Below are 17,227 nucleotides of genomic sequence, written 5' to 3' on the forward strand. Positions count from 1 at the left end.
AGTAGAGCTGGAAGGGGTAGTTGTGTATGCTGTACAATAAAGTGTGAATGATTTAGAGAAGAGAAAATATATATATATATATATATATATATATATATATATATATATATATATATATTTTCAATTAATGCTACATGCCAGGATAATCTGTATGTAGATAAAAGCAGTACGATATTTTAATTTACGTCAAAGCTCATAAGGTCGGCTCCAAATGTTTAGTTGGAATGGTTTATACAGTTTAACCTTCAAGTGTGTGGGTAGGAATCAAATGCACAATTGGACTGACTTGAATGTTAATTTCAGTTTTTACAATTGAATAGGTTGGGGCTCCAATTTACGGTTCTCGATTCAATTCGCATAGGAGTTCCTCTGATTTCTTTTTTTATTTCGAAAATCTTCCGCAAAAACTCAAAGTAATAGTACATTTGATTAAAATGTGCAGATTGAAGCTCCAAGGACCTCAATTATCCTTTTTGGAATCTATTACGACAGGACTGAAAAGTAAGTGTGTGTTTTTTACTCAACGGTATACATTGTTAAATTGTTAGGTAAAATTTATCATGAGTGACCGTCTTTATGTGTCTCTAAATTTTGATTTATTATTCTTCCTTTCTGAAAAGTACGATCCTGTTAACTTGAAATGTTCCTATTCTATTCTGAAAATGCAAAGTAAGTTGAACTTTGTTTGATCGACTCGGATAGAGCGGGTGAAACGTATTTTCTAGCTTGCAACCCTAGTAAATTTTTAATTGCCCATCAGTGTGGGTTGCCTACACGTACCTTTGGAGACACTGATTTATTGATATAACTCAGGCGAACTAGTAGTCGAAAAGCGAAATAACATTTTTTGTGTTTCAATAAAATAGTTGGACTAAAGAGAATGTTATTTTTAAAGATATATAGGGGCTCAACTTGTCATTTATATATTATTTATATTTTCACGAGTACGTTCGCATATAACCAGAGTATTTACTTCCGAACAAATGTTTCATATTCAGATACCTCAACAACGGTAACAAAAATCAGAAGCAATATATTCCAGGAGCAAGAGTTACTTTTCTATGAACATTCTTCTATTTGTAAACCCACAATAAATCTTTGATTTCGGAAATTATCTAACTCAATGAATCTATGTTATTCTGAGTTTTTTCTAAATAAAAACTAAACATTAGATTCTATATTATACTGATTAACAAAAATAGATACACACCTTTTATACCAATATCTGTTCATTGAATTTTAATAAATTCACTTTGACCTATTCAGTATCATACCCAATCATAACCAATTAATTATTATACTGGCATCTTCATTAAACAGCTAACTGAGAAAGCTGGCCTAAACTCATTTTTCTACGCATTGATCGATCGATGCGATCTTCAGTTCAAATAAAGGGGTTCGTTATTTTCTTGGTGTATTCCAATTTCATGAGATATGGTCAAATCTGTTGGAGGTGTTGCAAATTCAAACACTTCCGACAAATTCAAAGACAAGTTCAATTGGAGACAGGTCGATGCTATCTAGATGGGCAGCATAAACGATTGGTGTGGTATTGCTTTAAAGCTATATATTTTCAGGTAACACGATGTCAGCTATGGTCTTCCTCGAAAAACGTAACATGTTATTTCATTCCTTCATCTGACCATCGTATAATTCCACCTCAATTTGTTTCTAGAATGTTTCCTAGTATTCCTTTGTATTTGTTGTGATTTTTCGATTTTTGAAATTTTTTTACCCGTCCGGTAATCTATTTTAAATGTATTTTTTATATGATTTTGTGAAGAATGAACATAATTTGAAAGAACTCTTTCAAATATTTTGAAATAGTTTGTCTCTGTTTCCACCAATTGATTCTTCAAGGCAGGAGAACTTTGAATTAAACGAGAAATGAATTAAATCAATTTTTCAATTTTTTCCTAACCGTCATATTTCCGGTTATGCACCCAATACATTTTGATAATCCAATTCCAAATATTTGTTACAGCGAAAATACATTCGTTTTCCTATCTACCTGCCAATAATTTACGCTATTTTTTACCCTGCGTTGTATTTATCAAGGTTTTTCAAACTTCCCAATCCTACAATTCCAAAACTATGGAGCAGCACAATCGAACGTTAAAATTTGCTCATGAATTTTGACAGAGTTTAGCGCATTTACTGTCCAACTGAATTAATTGAGTTGTTTCGTTTTCATTCCTAAATACAGTATCCCATTTGCACTCAGCGATAGTAATCGTTTTTTGTCATTCATTTTAGTAGACCAGTTCGGAAACAATAAAAAGCTATATAATTCCTATTCCCAGCATTATTTTAAATTTTATTGTATACTATTTTCTAAATACAATTGTTATACCAAAATTGTATTGTTAATTATTTTTTTATTTAATACGAAGGTTCCTAGGTATTTCTCCATTGTGCTCGTATGATTTGAGTTTCATAAAGCTGAGTTTTATTATCTCATGCTAAATATTTTATGCTACTCACTCAAACATCTGTTCAAACTCTTTAATATAATATATGATAAACTGGCTACAATTCATCTTTGCTGCTATCTCTAAGAATCCCAGTGCCAAAACTTATGACGACTACAGACTAAAAACCTTGATGATCCACGCACCTAAGGCTTTTTTGAAAATTGTACACAAACGAATAATCAAAAAGTGCGTAGAGGTTAGTGGTGAAACGCAGTTTTGGTTTAAAAACGGGCTAGGTTCCAGAGAAGCATTATTCTATATGCAGTTTGCTTTATAGACTACCAAAAAGCGTTTGACTTCATCCAAATTTGTACCTGAATCTTGACAACTGTGCAAAATCTGTACTTTATTTCAGTGAAACCTTGCCAAACACTTAATGGAAACATCTTCACGACACTGTTTTTGTTCCATTGTGAATAAACGCGACACGTATCTTGCGCACAGCTTTCTCATGTCCATATTTAATTTCAAATGTTGAAGTAATATAGCTCCTTGACACTGGAGAAATAGAGGAAAGACTCAAGAGTTCGTGAAGTGAGTTTGTTAAAAGAAGAGTTCGTGTTGAGGTGTACGTTGATTAAAATACAAAATGTATCAGAAATCTAACGATGCTGTTGACTAGAACCTTAGTTAGATTGGTCTTAAGATCAGATTGGTAACAATATGCCGCGCAAGGATGATTGTTATTTATATTTACAGAAATAGAATGGTATTATTGATAATGTACATATTAAAATGAAAATTAATTTCAACTGACCGAGATCCTTCCGTCAACTGTAAATTAATATGTAACAAATCGCTTTGGTTGTTGAGAAATGTACATCATTGAATCAATTCAAAATATGGTAATTTCAATAAAATTATTATTCTGATTGTTCTAGAAATTTTTTATCACTGTTAGGTAACATTGACTAAGCTAGTACCCTAATAGTTTTCCCTTTTTTATTTCGTATCGCTGAAATGTTTACAATTCGTCATAAAATTCACACAATGATGTTATAAAAGCATTACACGTATATATTTTTAGGGATATTGCTGCATATAAATGAAACCACTTTGATGACATCGATATTGAAAATACGCAATTAATGGAAGTTTGTGATAACGAACATTTAAACAAATTGCATATATAATCAATATTCGTTTATTATTCACCTGGTTGATTAGAACGATAAATTGAAACACCCAATTCTGATATGAACTCAGCGATCTCTCTTCCCACAAGTGGGAATTTACACCGAAGAATTGGAGGATACTATATATATTTGATATAACATCCTAGAATGAAAGAAATGTAAAGAAAAGAAAACTCTAGTTATTTTTTAATAATGCCAACAAGCATTCATTGGAAAAGTTACAACTACATTGACCAGAAGAAAACAAATTTGTTCAATTGCTTTAATGATAAAATTTAGTTTGCGAAAAGAATTCCTATAAAAAAATCTTGTTATATACTGGAAACCTGACAGAAGGAACGTACTAGATCAAAAATCAAAAGAATATAGAAACGTACTTCTGTTGTAACCATATGGAAAATTGGTTTTGGGAGAAGAATTTACAGTTGATAAACGTCTTGATAAATGTTTTGTATGGTTCAAGATTTGAAATATCATATTGTTAGAAAATATGAATTTTACTCAAGAATCATTTATCTTTTTTTATTTTGGACCATACGGATGAGTATTATGAAGGAGAGTGACAAAATATAAAATACGATAAGTCAGTTTGTGAATGTCAGAGTGAGTTGATGTTTAGAAAATTATAAAAGAATTACATAATTAGCAAAAAATTATAATAAACGAAGCAACTGTGTTATTTTTGGAGAAAAATACTAACCATATAAAGGGTCAAGAATTTTTTTTATCATTTAAAAACAGTACTAACAATTATTATAAAGCGAACAGATTATATTTTGTACGAATAATTATTTTTTTGTTCACCTATAGTACAGTGAACGATTAAATGCACCTTGATAATACGTTTAATGGAAAAATCTCTGTTCATCCTGTTCACCTGATTTTAGTCACCATGAGTTGTCTGTGGGTTTTCTTAAAAGAGAAGATATCGAAATCTTAAATGTTTATCCCCACAAAGATAAATCCTTACTGGATTTTCTTCATATTCAAATGTTTTAATATTTTCAGCAGATGTCAGGGAGATAAGTTTATCACATTATAACACCAATTGATTGGCGATGTGATTGAAACAAAATAGCATGAATCAGTCTGTTATCGATGAAGATAAAGATAATATGTCGCTTTTGGGAGATTACCAAGCATTACGTTTGGTCCAAAAAACCTCGATTTTAATAGTAAAACAGGAGTACATCAAGGAAATATAGACTAAAATACTGAACATATATACAGTATATAAAATACAGTAGTAGCAGTCGTAGGGGACGGTCGTATATTCACGTTTAGAGTGTTGTCTCTATCTGTATTAAATGCTTGTTTTGATTTTATTTGTCTAGTTTTTGATATTTTGTTTCGATCCGACATGCTAGTTTTCGCTTCACATGTGTTGTTTTACTTGACATTGTGTATTTATTTATTTTTCCGACTAACTAAACAATTTTATTCTGTCAATTATTGTTATTGTCAAAAGACCGTCTTGGAAAAGAAGAAATATACAGGGTGTTCCGGGACTCAATGCAAAAAATTCAGGGGTGAGTAGATAACGTGAAAATAATGCTGTGACATAAAAAAATTCTCATTGTTTCTGAATTATAGGACTTTGAAGTTGCAAAATCAGCTGTATTTTGGAAAGTCCAAAAATTTACGAAGGTTTAATTTACAGAAAAAATTTGTGTCACTGTCTTCATTTGAGAGGAGTCTAAAATCCTATTCATTTCTTGCAGCATTATTTGTACTGCCAAGCAAGACAACCTTAAAAAGACTGCTTGAAAAAATTATTGGTGATCTAGGTATCCATAAAACGATTTTTGATTCACTGCAAGAAGTATCGAATTATATTAATGATATAGTGAAAATATGTAGTTGTATGATTTGATGAGATGGCAATTATGCCTGGATTGGATTACCCTTCAATGAATACATTGGCTTTATAGAAGGATTTGAAGATATGGGAGATGGTATAAGAGAAAACCAGAAGAGGTAGTGCAAAAACTGTAAAAACTAAAAAGTTGGTAGCAAGTGAAATTTTATCAATAAAATTGAAACCTGTGACACTTAGTTGTGACCAAAACTATGCAGCTGTCATAAATGGATTAAAAACTGAGACGAGGGAAAAATTAACTATAAAGAAGGATTATTTGAAATAAATTATTGGAGAGTTCACCCTATTTTGATCCCCCTCATTTGATAAAAGGATAATGGAACAACTTCATAAAGAAAGATATAAATTACGTTGAAGGTCTTCTTCTTCTTCTTATTTTAAGACTGTGTCTTGTGTTTTCAAAGAGGCAGCCTAAGTTGTGACTGCGAGGACCAGCTCTCATACCAGCGCTTTGGTGGTCTTCCAGGCGGTCTACTTGTATTGGGTCTCTCTTCTTTTGCGATTTTCGCCAGTCGATCGTTGTTCATTCTATTGACATGATCTCTCCATGCTCTTCTTCTAGTTCTGGCCCATCTCACTATATCCGGAACGTCACACATTCTTCTAATTTCATTGATCCTTATTCTGTCTCTTAGTGTTTTCCCTGTGATTGAGCGTAATGTCTTCATTTCGGTCGTTCTAAGAATCCGCTTAGTAGTTGCAGTCTCCGCCCTCGTTTCTATGGCGTATGTCATTACTGGTCTGACACAAGTTTTTTACGTTGAAGGTAATGTGATAAAGTCTGCTAAATAGGAACACATTCAGAAACTATTAAAGTATATTTTATAAATTATACATACCAATTATGAATTTTTAATGTATGGATGATTACATACTCGTATGTCTATGTAGTGTGTTTGACGAAGTAATTAATTCTACACTACTAACGGCCAGGGGGGCGGCTAATGCCCAATAATTAACAATCCCTAACTTCTACATGAAAAAACCTGTATAATCTCAAGATTATACAGATTTTTTCAACAAAAGGTACTCTTTGTTAAACTCACTTAAATTTATGGTTTAGGAGATATGTAGATTTTTAGATCGTTGTACATGCCAAGAAAACGGTTCGCCATAAAGAGACATTCTGAAGAAAATTATCACAAATTGTAACTTACTTTCTGTAAGTATTTATTGGAAATACTTACAGAAGATATTAAAATACAATGGAACATTGCTAATTGAACTGCATTCTGTCAAACATCGTATAACTTACATAAGGAAAAAATTGAAATGTGGAAAAATTTAGTTGGTTAGTCTACAACTAATCTAATGAAAACAAAAAAAAAACTATAACACATGTTCGAAGTGAGCACCTTGAACTTCTACACACTTTCAGAGTCTACGGAGGATATTTCTTTGAACTTGGAAGGGCATTCCAATATTCTGCCTTATAGAGTCACAATAGAAGTTTATTCTATCGATTATTACGTTCCTTGTGTTTACAGGTGTTGCATATACCAAGCTTATAAAATCGCCCCCCCCCCCCCAAAAAAAATGAATCCATTCTATTCAATTCAGGGGAATATGGTGGCCATGCAAATGGACCTCCTCGATTTTTTACATCATTTAGGAAGAGGGGCGGAGCTGCAAAGGATTTATAATATAAAACGTAAATTATCAAAATATTCTATGGTAATATTGAGAGTTATCCATAAGGTTCTAAATCAATTAGAGACTATAAAATTAAAAACTAGATCTTTTCGGAAAAACTAATTTTGATAAGAACGATCTCAAAAATATAGTAATACCTGTTCAATTCAATTTAATATCACTTTATAAATTCCATAAATACCTTGTTCAGAATATCTACCCATCATGAATGCATTGTGAAAAATATGCTATATAACCGAAGGGTTCAGCAATAAGAACAAAAGTCAATGTACAAGGGGCACTTTAGAATTGGAAAGTTTTAGGGATACAGTTAAGTTTATCTTGTTCCTGGATTGTAATAGAAGTTCTGTTGGAGATAAACAAAGCAAACCCTTACTAAATAACTTCCTTGTACATTGAAGTTATTCTCGAACGTTGGTTCATTGGTATTTGAAAGTTATTGGTAATAGAAAATGTACGGAGTTCTATTCTATTTGGAAATGATATGGAAACATCTTGCCAGCACAATAATGTTATAACATGAACACCAATAGAAATGAACACGTGTTTCTGTTGCTGATATATGTACAAATAAAAATACTTATTTATTTAAAAGTTGAGGATATTGCATATGCAAGTATTTATTGAGATTTGCTATTAATAGAGAAAAAATGAAGTTTTATTTGAGTTCAGCTTGCCTCTTTGTGAATTTAGAGGAAACAATAGAATTCTGATCTGGTCACTGTTGATCAGTCTGCGTTGAATTCGAATAATATGAGCTTCAAGGAAGCGAATAAGCCACTTTTATCATATTCTTCACATTCGAAATATTCATAAATTTTTTCAACCACAGAAAAAAGAATCATATTTTTTGTTTAAAAATTGAGTTATGGACATCAAATAAAAAGAAAATTGGAAGAAAAAGAGAACATAGCTGAATTTGGAATTAGATGAATATATTATACGCATTCAAGTAGTTTGTTCAATTTGTTCTCCTCACTTCAATTCTCATGCTGGGAACAAAATAGATTGGAACTAAGATTTTTTTCTTCATATCTCATTATATCAAGTGTCATAAACTTAAGGTCTATATAGATTACAGGAATTGTTGATGTATAGTAGACTCACATTTAATAATATATTTTGACCATTACAAAGTATCTCAAAATACGAAGTCCTTTTATGATTCACAATCTCGTAATATGTCTATTGAAGCCAAAACTTGGAAATTAAAATTATTTTCGTTAAAAATATTTGAAGCTCCTGTACTAAAATTGATGTTTGTCAATTATTTGAAAACATGGTCTTGCATATGATCAGTTAATTACGCAGATATTCTAGTTTGTTAAACTTTTTGAGGATGCTCTGTACATCATTAACGACAAGACTTATCACACATGCCTATAACTTCTCGTTCCAACATTAAATAGCTAATTGCCCACAAATAACTTTTGATAAATCTTTTGTTAAATCTGTTGTATAACTCACTACATCTCCAGACCCTACGAGCTCTATACCAGATTTTTGACACGTTGACTGGCGTTGGTGAAATAAAAGACAACCATGTTTATGAAATCACGTTTCAATAATATTCAAAAATTATTTCATTTTTGAAAAAAATTTATAAAAAATATACTTTTATTTTTTGCCTACCAATAATTTAATATGTTATTTAAATTTTATGACTCAATAGTAATGGCAAACGACCAAAACCTAAAATTTTTTTGAATATTTCAATATTTATAGTTCTCCTTTTTTGTCGAGTATATTTTTTCAGGAGAATCCATTGCATTTGCTAGAACTCCCATTTAAAATCTTTGCATTCCTTACAATTTCATTGACTTTAAATTGAAATAAGCTGCCAATATAACATATCGACAAATACTTTAGCCGTTTGACTTTGAAAGCTCTATCCGCCCAAATTATTTCATCTCTCCTCCAAATTTTAAGAGAAGTTTCGAAAAGATGGACCCTCCAATTTTTACTTTTGTTTAGAGACTTCCTGAAAGAATTTTTATGGACAAAGCGTCGTTTGCCCCCCAGCTCCCCAAAGTTAAGGAATTTTACGAAATATCTTCGAAAATATCGATTTTAGAGAGTTCTAGAGAGTTTTAGAAAGTTCCAAACAAAGCTCATAAAAAGCTCTACAAAAAAGGTTATATACATTTTTACGTAAGCCTAATATACGAAATTTCTAGGCAGGAGTTCAGTTGACTATATTTCCCAGTCACAAGGTCGTAGCTAAAGCTCACTGACTTTTAGGATATCAGGTGAAGTTAGTCAATTCGACTACTACTGAGATATATTGAATCATAACAGCCCAAAATAATAGGTTTATATAACCTTTTTTCTAGAGCTTTTTCTGTGCTTTTTGCCGTAAAGTAAACTCTCAAGGCAAAAATTCTTTCAAGAATTATCTCCTCGAATCAAGTACTGGCTTTGTCAAAAATTTCGGCAAAATCTAATACGCTGGCAGTTAAATAAATATATGTGTTAAATATAATGAAGTGTTAAATATAATGAAACGTGTTAAATATAATTATAATAATGATACACGCAATTATAATTGATTGTATTCAGTAAATTATTTCGAATATATTGATCATTTGCCAATTTCCATTTTTTCTATATGTTCGTAATAAACTGATTTTAAGTATTTCAAATTCTTTTTCTAATGTTTGTAATTATATAAAATAATTGGGAGCATGTTGTACGTTTACGTAATTTCTGTGGTTGAGATTTTTTCAAATGCATATAGTCGGCCTAATTATCAAAATAAGTAACTTGTTTTCGGTGAACTACAGGATTAAGTAAAAATTTCATTTTACTATGCATGGCAAACAATTGAATGCAATTATGAATCTATTAATCCAATAAATATGAAAAAATTCAATTTAACGATTCATTTCTAAATTTGCAAATTACATTATTAAGGAAATTAGACTGGCTACAAAAACCAGGATCGATAAGGTGCGCGACATTTCAGCTTGTTAACTGGCGGCCCCAATTTAGTACATCACCAAACGCCTCTTCTAAGGTGACTAAGGTCAGCACAGGTCGGATATGAAAATGCCAGCCGGTTTTCCCGTACGGAAAAATTGGCTGAAAAACCTCATAACGTGCGCACGTGAACCGTTTTGTAACGTGGGGTTTAAGCCCAGAGCGGTGTAATAGCGCAAGAAATCTTGCAGGCCGGAAAACCCTCGTAAGAAGTGATCGAAAGTGCCAGAAAACTCATCTGAAAAACCTCATAACGTGCGCGAACGTTACCTTTCTCTTAGTCGAACAGAAGTTGCAATTTATGGAATATTAAACACAAAACACAAACATTATTTGAAAATGGTGATCACAGGAAGTACAGAAGTAACCATAGATAAATTCATGAAGAATTCTTATCTCTCCTTTGTACCAACTGACAGAAAACTTATAAAAATCAGGAGTAACTTTGAAATTATACCTCCTCGACATATATCCTAATGGAAAAAGAGTCTGCAGTGACGTGAAAAAAGATGGATTGTATTAAGATGTAAGTTAGCTACCTACATTTTCCAAACTATCATTAGATTTTACAAAGAGAAGCTAACAAAGGAGGAATTGCTAAAGTAGAGGCGGTTAAACACATTGTACGACAAGAGCCTTTCTATGAACAATCTGGAACAGGGATTGAGACAGATAAAGATACTCCTAGCAGCAATTCATGAATATTAAGTCTAATCGGGGCATTGCCTCAATACACATCTGAAGTTTAGCAGAGGATGGATGCAACGTACAAATTCCATCTAAATTTTTCTTCAAGTGTTACCTTCTACGGAAATCCAGAACGTCATAATTAAGAAAGTACGGAATGGGAGCGTAAGATTTTTGGTAGCTAGAGCTGAACTTTCTGGAAGGAGTGGGATTAATTGATCCGCTGAAAACAATTAGCATTCCAGTACCACAAGGAGAAAAGGCTACACAATATATCCTTTGAGGCGCTGTAAATATACATACATAAACAAAGAAAAAAACGAGTTTTGTGCATAAATGACTGAATTTCTAGGTAAAATTATCTGCCTAATCTTTTAAATATTAGAAAGGACTTGGAATTAATTAACTGAATTTGTCTTTAATTTGAGTCAAAATTCATTGCTATTAGAAATACATAATGTCATAATAAAAGTATTTTGATAGAGGCGAAAAAATCCTCATTTGTATAGGAACGTAATCAATTTATCTTCTGTCTCCATTCTAATGAATTGTGCATGAAAACTTTCACTCTCGCGTACTGGAATTCAAAGTAACTATATGAAAACATTTTAACGAGAGTTCCAACATGTATGTAAAAAAAGAGACGACGAATAAAATCCCTGAAAACAGAATACAAATGTGTCCATAAGCAAAAGCCGACAAAACATAAAAACGTTTTCGTCCATTTCAAGCTGACCGAACAAATCCAATCCATCAATCTAGTGAGCCAAGGCAAGCACATGACCCGTAAGCACAGGTGGCGCGTCACATCGGCCTATACACATTTTATCGATTTCATTATCAACTGTAATTGACTGCTTGATTGAATGAAAATGAATTATTTCGTTGTTGTTTGCTTACACATTAAACCAAAAAAATTGCTTCTGATATAAAATATTACATAATTAAGGGTTTTGACACAATGATAGATAGAAACTAAGCAAACATACCAAAAAAGTAGGTAGAATGAGAGTTCTTATGAAATTTATTGAGTTTATGACAAACATTGGGAAAGAGTCACTATTGAAATACTTATCATCATATCTTTGCGTTTATACTTCTTTTTCAATGTATAATAAGTTTAATATAAATAAAATTAATTTATTCAATTCAATTCTGCAACCAACTTGGAGATTATGTACAGAAATTTGAAAACTTTCCTCCAATTTACTGAAAAAGTTTAATGCATTGTATTGGTCGAGGTAATAGTGTTAAGTTCTTGATAATTGCTTGGAGAATGTTGTCTTATTTTTGTTATATCAGTGAACTCTTATGCAAAAAACTTTTTACAGTGCTCATTTTAAAGGTTTTTCTATGTATTTTGAAAAAGTTTTGTTATTTTTTTTTCAAAAATTTCATCAATTTGAAGTTATTTGAGGTTAAATGTTTTCAATTTGGGGGTTCCTCTTCCTTGAACGAGTTATTATTGAATTTACAAAGGTCCTTAAAAATCTTTTAATTTTTTTAATTATATTCTTGTTCTAGATGATTTTTTGGATAATATGAAAACTTTTCAAGTTATTCATGAAAAACGGTAAAAAATATGCGTTTTTCAATGATAAAAGAGCAGTTTCAATAGTTAATAACTCTAAAACTCCAGAAAAAACTTTGTATAGTAAAAGTTGCTCAGAATTATTCAATCTATCGAGCTATGAGATTATTTTGATGAAATAAATTTTCGCCCCCTTCGGCACAGTCGAAATTTTGGATAAGGTTATAAATAATACCTTCATACCAATTTTCAAGAAAATCGACCTTAATTATCAAAGTTCCACGGGAAATCGGCTGGTACCTGGTCTAAAACGGCATCACATGATCTTGAATAATATTTTCCAAATAGAATTTTGTATTTATAGACCATGGACACATAGTAAACAGTTTTTTGCTTGCCTCAAAACATGTTTCCCATAAGAAAATTTTTTAAGTATCACCAAATGACTCCTTTGGAGAGATAATATAGACAGAAAATCTTTTTTCAGATCCGTGCTATACTCTATTACCACAATCTGAAGATTTAAGGTTCTCTCAAGAAACATTTTCTTCCAGTCATCGAGAATCCACCTCATATGTTCTCTAGAGATTTGTAGAAAGCAGCGAAGCAGTAACAGCTAATATGTGATCTTTCTGTCTGACGACATATGAATAAATTTATATTAGATTGGATTTGAATACTCAGGTTTCTAATAATACATTTACTTTTTATTAATCCCTGTCACCATATTTTCTTTGATGTGCCCCGATTTTCTCGTTCTTTTGACCATTCGGTTCATTCTCAAATGATTAACACCAAGTGATTTGCTACATAATGTATTATGTATCAAATACAGTGATGGAATAATTTTCAACAAGTGTTATATTTGAAAATGATTCGGAAAGTATTCATGATTATATATTCCTAATTCAGAAAAAGATTGGACTACCAAAAGACAACTTTGGTTGTATGGATATCATGATAATCAGAATATTTCTGGAATATTTAATTTGAAGAACATTTGAATAGAGGAATTTTTAACAGTCGGACGAAATAATGTTCTGTCTTTTAACCAAAACTATCCGAAAACTGACTTCTACATTGTGTTTATCTATGGATAAGTTAACAAAGATTAAAAAAATCATTAGTTATGATAACTGTAATTCTGATGGAAAGATAAATTTGTAAAATATAGTAGAGGAATATGTAGTACTAAGACTATAAAAATTTTAGGAATAGATTAATCTTCAAGATTAATCCATTTTTTAAAGGATTATTCCTACTTACTTGGAGTAAATATGAAGTAATATGTATTCTGTAAACTTATTTCAACTGTCAATTTTAAATAATTCAAAGATAAATTTGCATCGAGACGACTAAAGTTTTCTAAGTCCGCCGGAAGTTAAGCTTCCATCCTTCTGTTATTAGCATTAGACAGTTTCATTATTTTATATTAAGCAGAAATGTAGATTAGTTCTTAAAATTTGACGGACAATATAATATTTGCGTACAACACGTGAGAAATAGTTATCTTTTTATTACCTTTCGTTTCACGAGTCTTATTCTATGTCTATATATAAATTTCTTTTATTTCTTAGACCTTTTGATATGTTTATGTTTCTAAATGTTCTTCGTTTTAGGTTTCTTCTGTTTCAAAATTGGGTTTTTTAATAATTTTTAAAACATAGATAAAAATTGACGTTTGAAATTTGAAACGTTTAAATCGCTGTCTTTTTCCTTGAGTAAAGGATCCAATAATTAATATATTGAATAAGGACAAACAATATAAAATATGATGATATCAATTTGCAGTTATTTTTTTATTTTTATGCCAATTATTCCAATTAAGAACATAGAAGAACAAATTAAATAAACATTATTATTAAAAAGTTATGTTTAATTATTCCAATTTGTCTACTTTGTTGCAATCACTTGTTTTTTTATGTATTATACGGGGAAGTGAGAAAAAAAATTTATATTTCATAGACTATATCAAAGCCCCTGATTACACCAAAACGGTTTTTTTAGTATGAATTATGTTCTGGAAGGCAACTCATCCGACGTAATTGTTTAGACATCCTGATTTTCGTAGAGTTCAGTATTGAGATCTATATCAATTTCAAATTAAAGTTTAAGTGAACTTAAACATCAATTCTTTTTACGTTAAAAACGTTATTCTCATATCAAAATAAATTTGTTTCATTTCCATCTATGCACAATTCTTAAAAAGTGTGTCAATTAAGTTGCAGAAACTTGATTGATAAAACAATAACATATGTAGTTTCAATTGAAATTTTTTTATTGATTTATATAATAATATCCATTCTATTCTACGCAATTATTCACGAGATTTGAATAATCATCTGAAGTGAATCCGTTTAAAATTAAATTACAGCTTTCTTAACTTCCTCTCAACCAATGATGAATTCCTTTGAAGTGCGACATTATTTTGAGAAAAGAAAAGTTTTTGATAGGAACAACTATTTAATCTCCTTTTTATATAGAAACTCTTGCTTAATATATGAGGAATGGCCGGGGCACGGGATCCAGTATGTCTTGGGAAGATCGGCTTGTAGACGCGAACCACAGATGTTTTAGTAGCTTAAAATAGGATTCACTAGCTATTGTTTAGACAACATGAAAGTATTGACCATGAACGATCCATAACTATCAACAAAACAAAACGATCTAATGATGGTTTCACTCTATTCACAAAACCACACCAGCAGTTTCTTTGACAAAAATATACATTGTGGAAGAGCCTATATGCTTTGAAGAGGTGTACAAAGTGACGCGGTGTTGTCAATTATTCGATTAAAGTTCCGGGACTCAATTAAATATTCCTTTTGTTCTCTTAAATGATCTCCGATATTATTTCTAACCTTTTTCGAAAGAGAATGCTGCATATGTACTCTTAATGATCTTTTGCAGCCGTTGGTCTTAGAAGTTTTTAGCATATTCTTACACAACTTTTTGTATTCTCCAGTTTTGTTATTTTGAAAGTTCCAGGAACTACTGTTTTGAATTGTTCAAATAATTTTCCAACAATCACACCATACTTGACACAAACTGAAACTTCATTCGATTTAGTCTTATACTATACTTTTACCGGTTTGAAGTCACTCACTCTCTATTTCAAATAATAATTCTTCACTGATTTCGCATATTGTGTTTTTTCCTCTTTTTTTTTCTATTTTCTACATGTCCATTATCACAATAATGATCCACTTTTGTGGAATTGATGTCATATATGATCAATCAATATGTATTACGCTCTATTACCACTTTTTCAATATTAATAATAATTTTAATGCACCAACCATAATCATATAATTAAGAATTAACATACAAATTGGTTTACCCGCTCCAACCAAGCGTTTAATTTGGATAGACAATACATTCACAAGTTATTTGAAATTTGTCAATTTTTTTTGCAGACAGCGTATTCGTCTGAAACAGAATTTCAATTTTATGTGGTAAACCCAGAACTCCCTAATAAACTATATAGTCCAAAAGTACTGAAATCACTATATTGAGGTTTATTTCTGAATAACTATGAAATAAGCAGTTATTTTATTTTACGGAAATTAACTTGTTTATAAATTATTTAGGCACTTTCACGTATTGACTCTTCAGCACCTAATAAGCACCTCAACAATCAATGTATCGTAATTATTTTCATGCGTTGCTAGCATCACGTTTTCCTGACACCGCAACTTTGAGTATTACGTTACTGTGGAAATTACAGAGTACCTAATTTTTGAAATTGGCACAAATTTCTCGACTTGCGGTGCTGGCGAGACGGAGCTCTAATCATTCACGAGTTCAATGCGAAAAACGCAAATTTCATGAGAAAATAAAGTTAAGAGGCCTGTACTACCTCGCCGAATTAAGGCTTGGCCGCGAAAGATTTTTTAGTAGAGGATTCGATTCTGAAAAAAAATCGTCCATCGTTGTAGCGATGCTATGAAATGCCACTGAGCTATAGAAATTTAAAAATAGAAAATGGAAATTTCTGTATTTTTTTAAGGAAAAATCTTTACACTTCTCCGTCGAAGACTAATATTAATATTAAGGGTTCTGGAAATTTTCTTAGGTACTTGTAACAAAATTTCACGATGGGAGAGAAAAAAAATAATTATAGAAAAAGTACCCTACTGCGGCATACATTACGATAAATTAATGTATTAGAGAAAATTAATTTCTGCATGGTTATTTTGATCTCGTTCTATGTTAAAATCAAGAATTTTATTCCGTGCAAAGGGCAATAAATAAATAATGAGACATACACAAAATATGTGGTTATTTGTATATTTACCTAGTGTGATATTTAAATAGGTCGATTGACATAGAAATATTTGATTAATCTATAGTTTAATTTGCAGATCTGCCATATCATATCCCCACCATTTCCACATTATCGAATTTATTTAATTTTCTCGACTACATTCTCTATTTCACTATTTCTTCATTTTTTCTATTTTGTTTCTCCTGTCCCATAGTAGTACATTACAGTAGCTATGGTATAAAAATGTCACGTCACAAACACATCTTATAAAGCTGGATCCAGACTATTTAAAAAAAAAGTTATAAAAACAAAAATGTATATAATATAGTAGAAGCATCCATACTTTTAAATAAACAAAATAAAACAGAAAAGTGGATAGCGTGCAAACTAGTAGATCAGATAATACGTGAAATAACTTTAAACTTTGAGGATGCAATCAGTCAACATCAACTTGTGTGATTTTGTTTAAGCACCAAGTTATTGAATGAGGATTTTGCAAGGGGCCATCATTAAAAATGAAGTGATACAGTTCCTATGCCAGAGATAAGCTTAAATAACTAGAAATGTGTTTAAGCAAAAAGTCGGAACGTGTTGAAGAACCAACTTCTTTTGATCTCTGAT

At 31.1% G+C, this 17,227-nt stretch overlaps 1 protein-coding gene across 8 annotated transcripts in view; it reads right to left on the reverse strand.

The window, feature by feature from the left end:
- LOC130901729 (RNA-binding protein Musashi homolog Rbp6) overlaps positions 1-17,227 on the reverse strand; it is a 1,060,444-nt gene that overhangs the window by 369,996 nt on the left and 673,221 nt on the right. The gene's annotated exons all lie outside the window — the stretch shown is intronic.

Source organism: Diorhabda carinulata, chromosome X (assembly GCF_026250575.1).
Source record: "Diorhabda carinulata isolate Delta chromosome X, icDioCari1.1, whole genome shotgun sequence".
NCBI lineage: Eukaryota > Metazoa > Arthropoda > Insecta > Coleoptera > Chrysomelidae > Diorhabda > Diorhabda carinulata.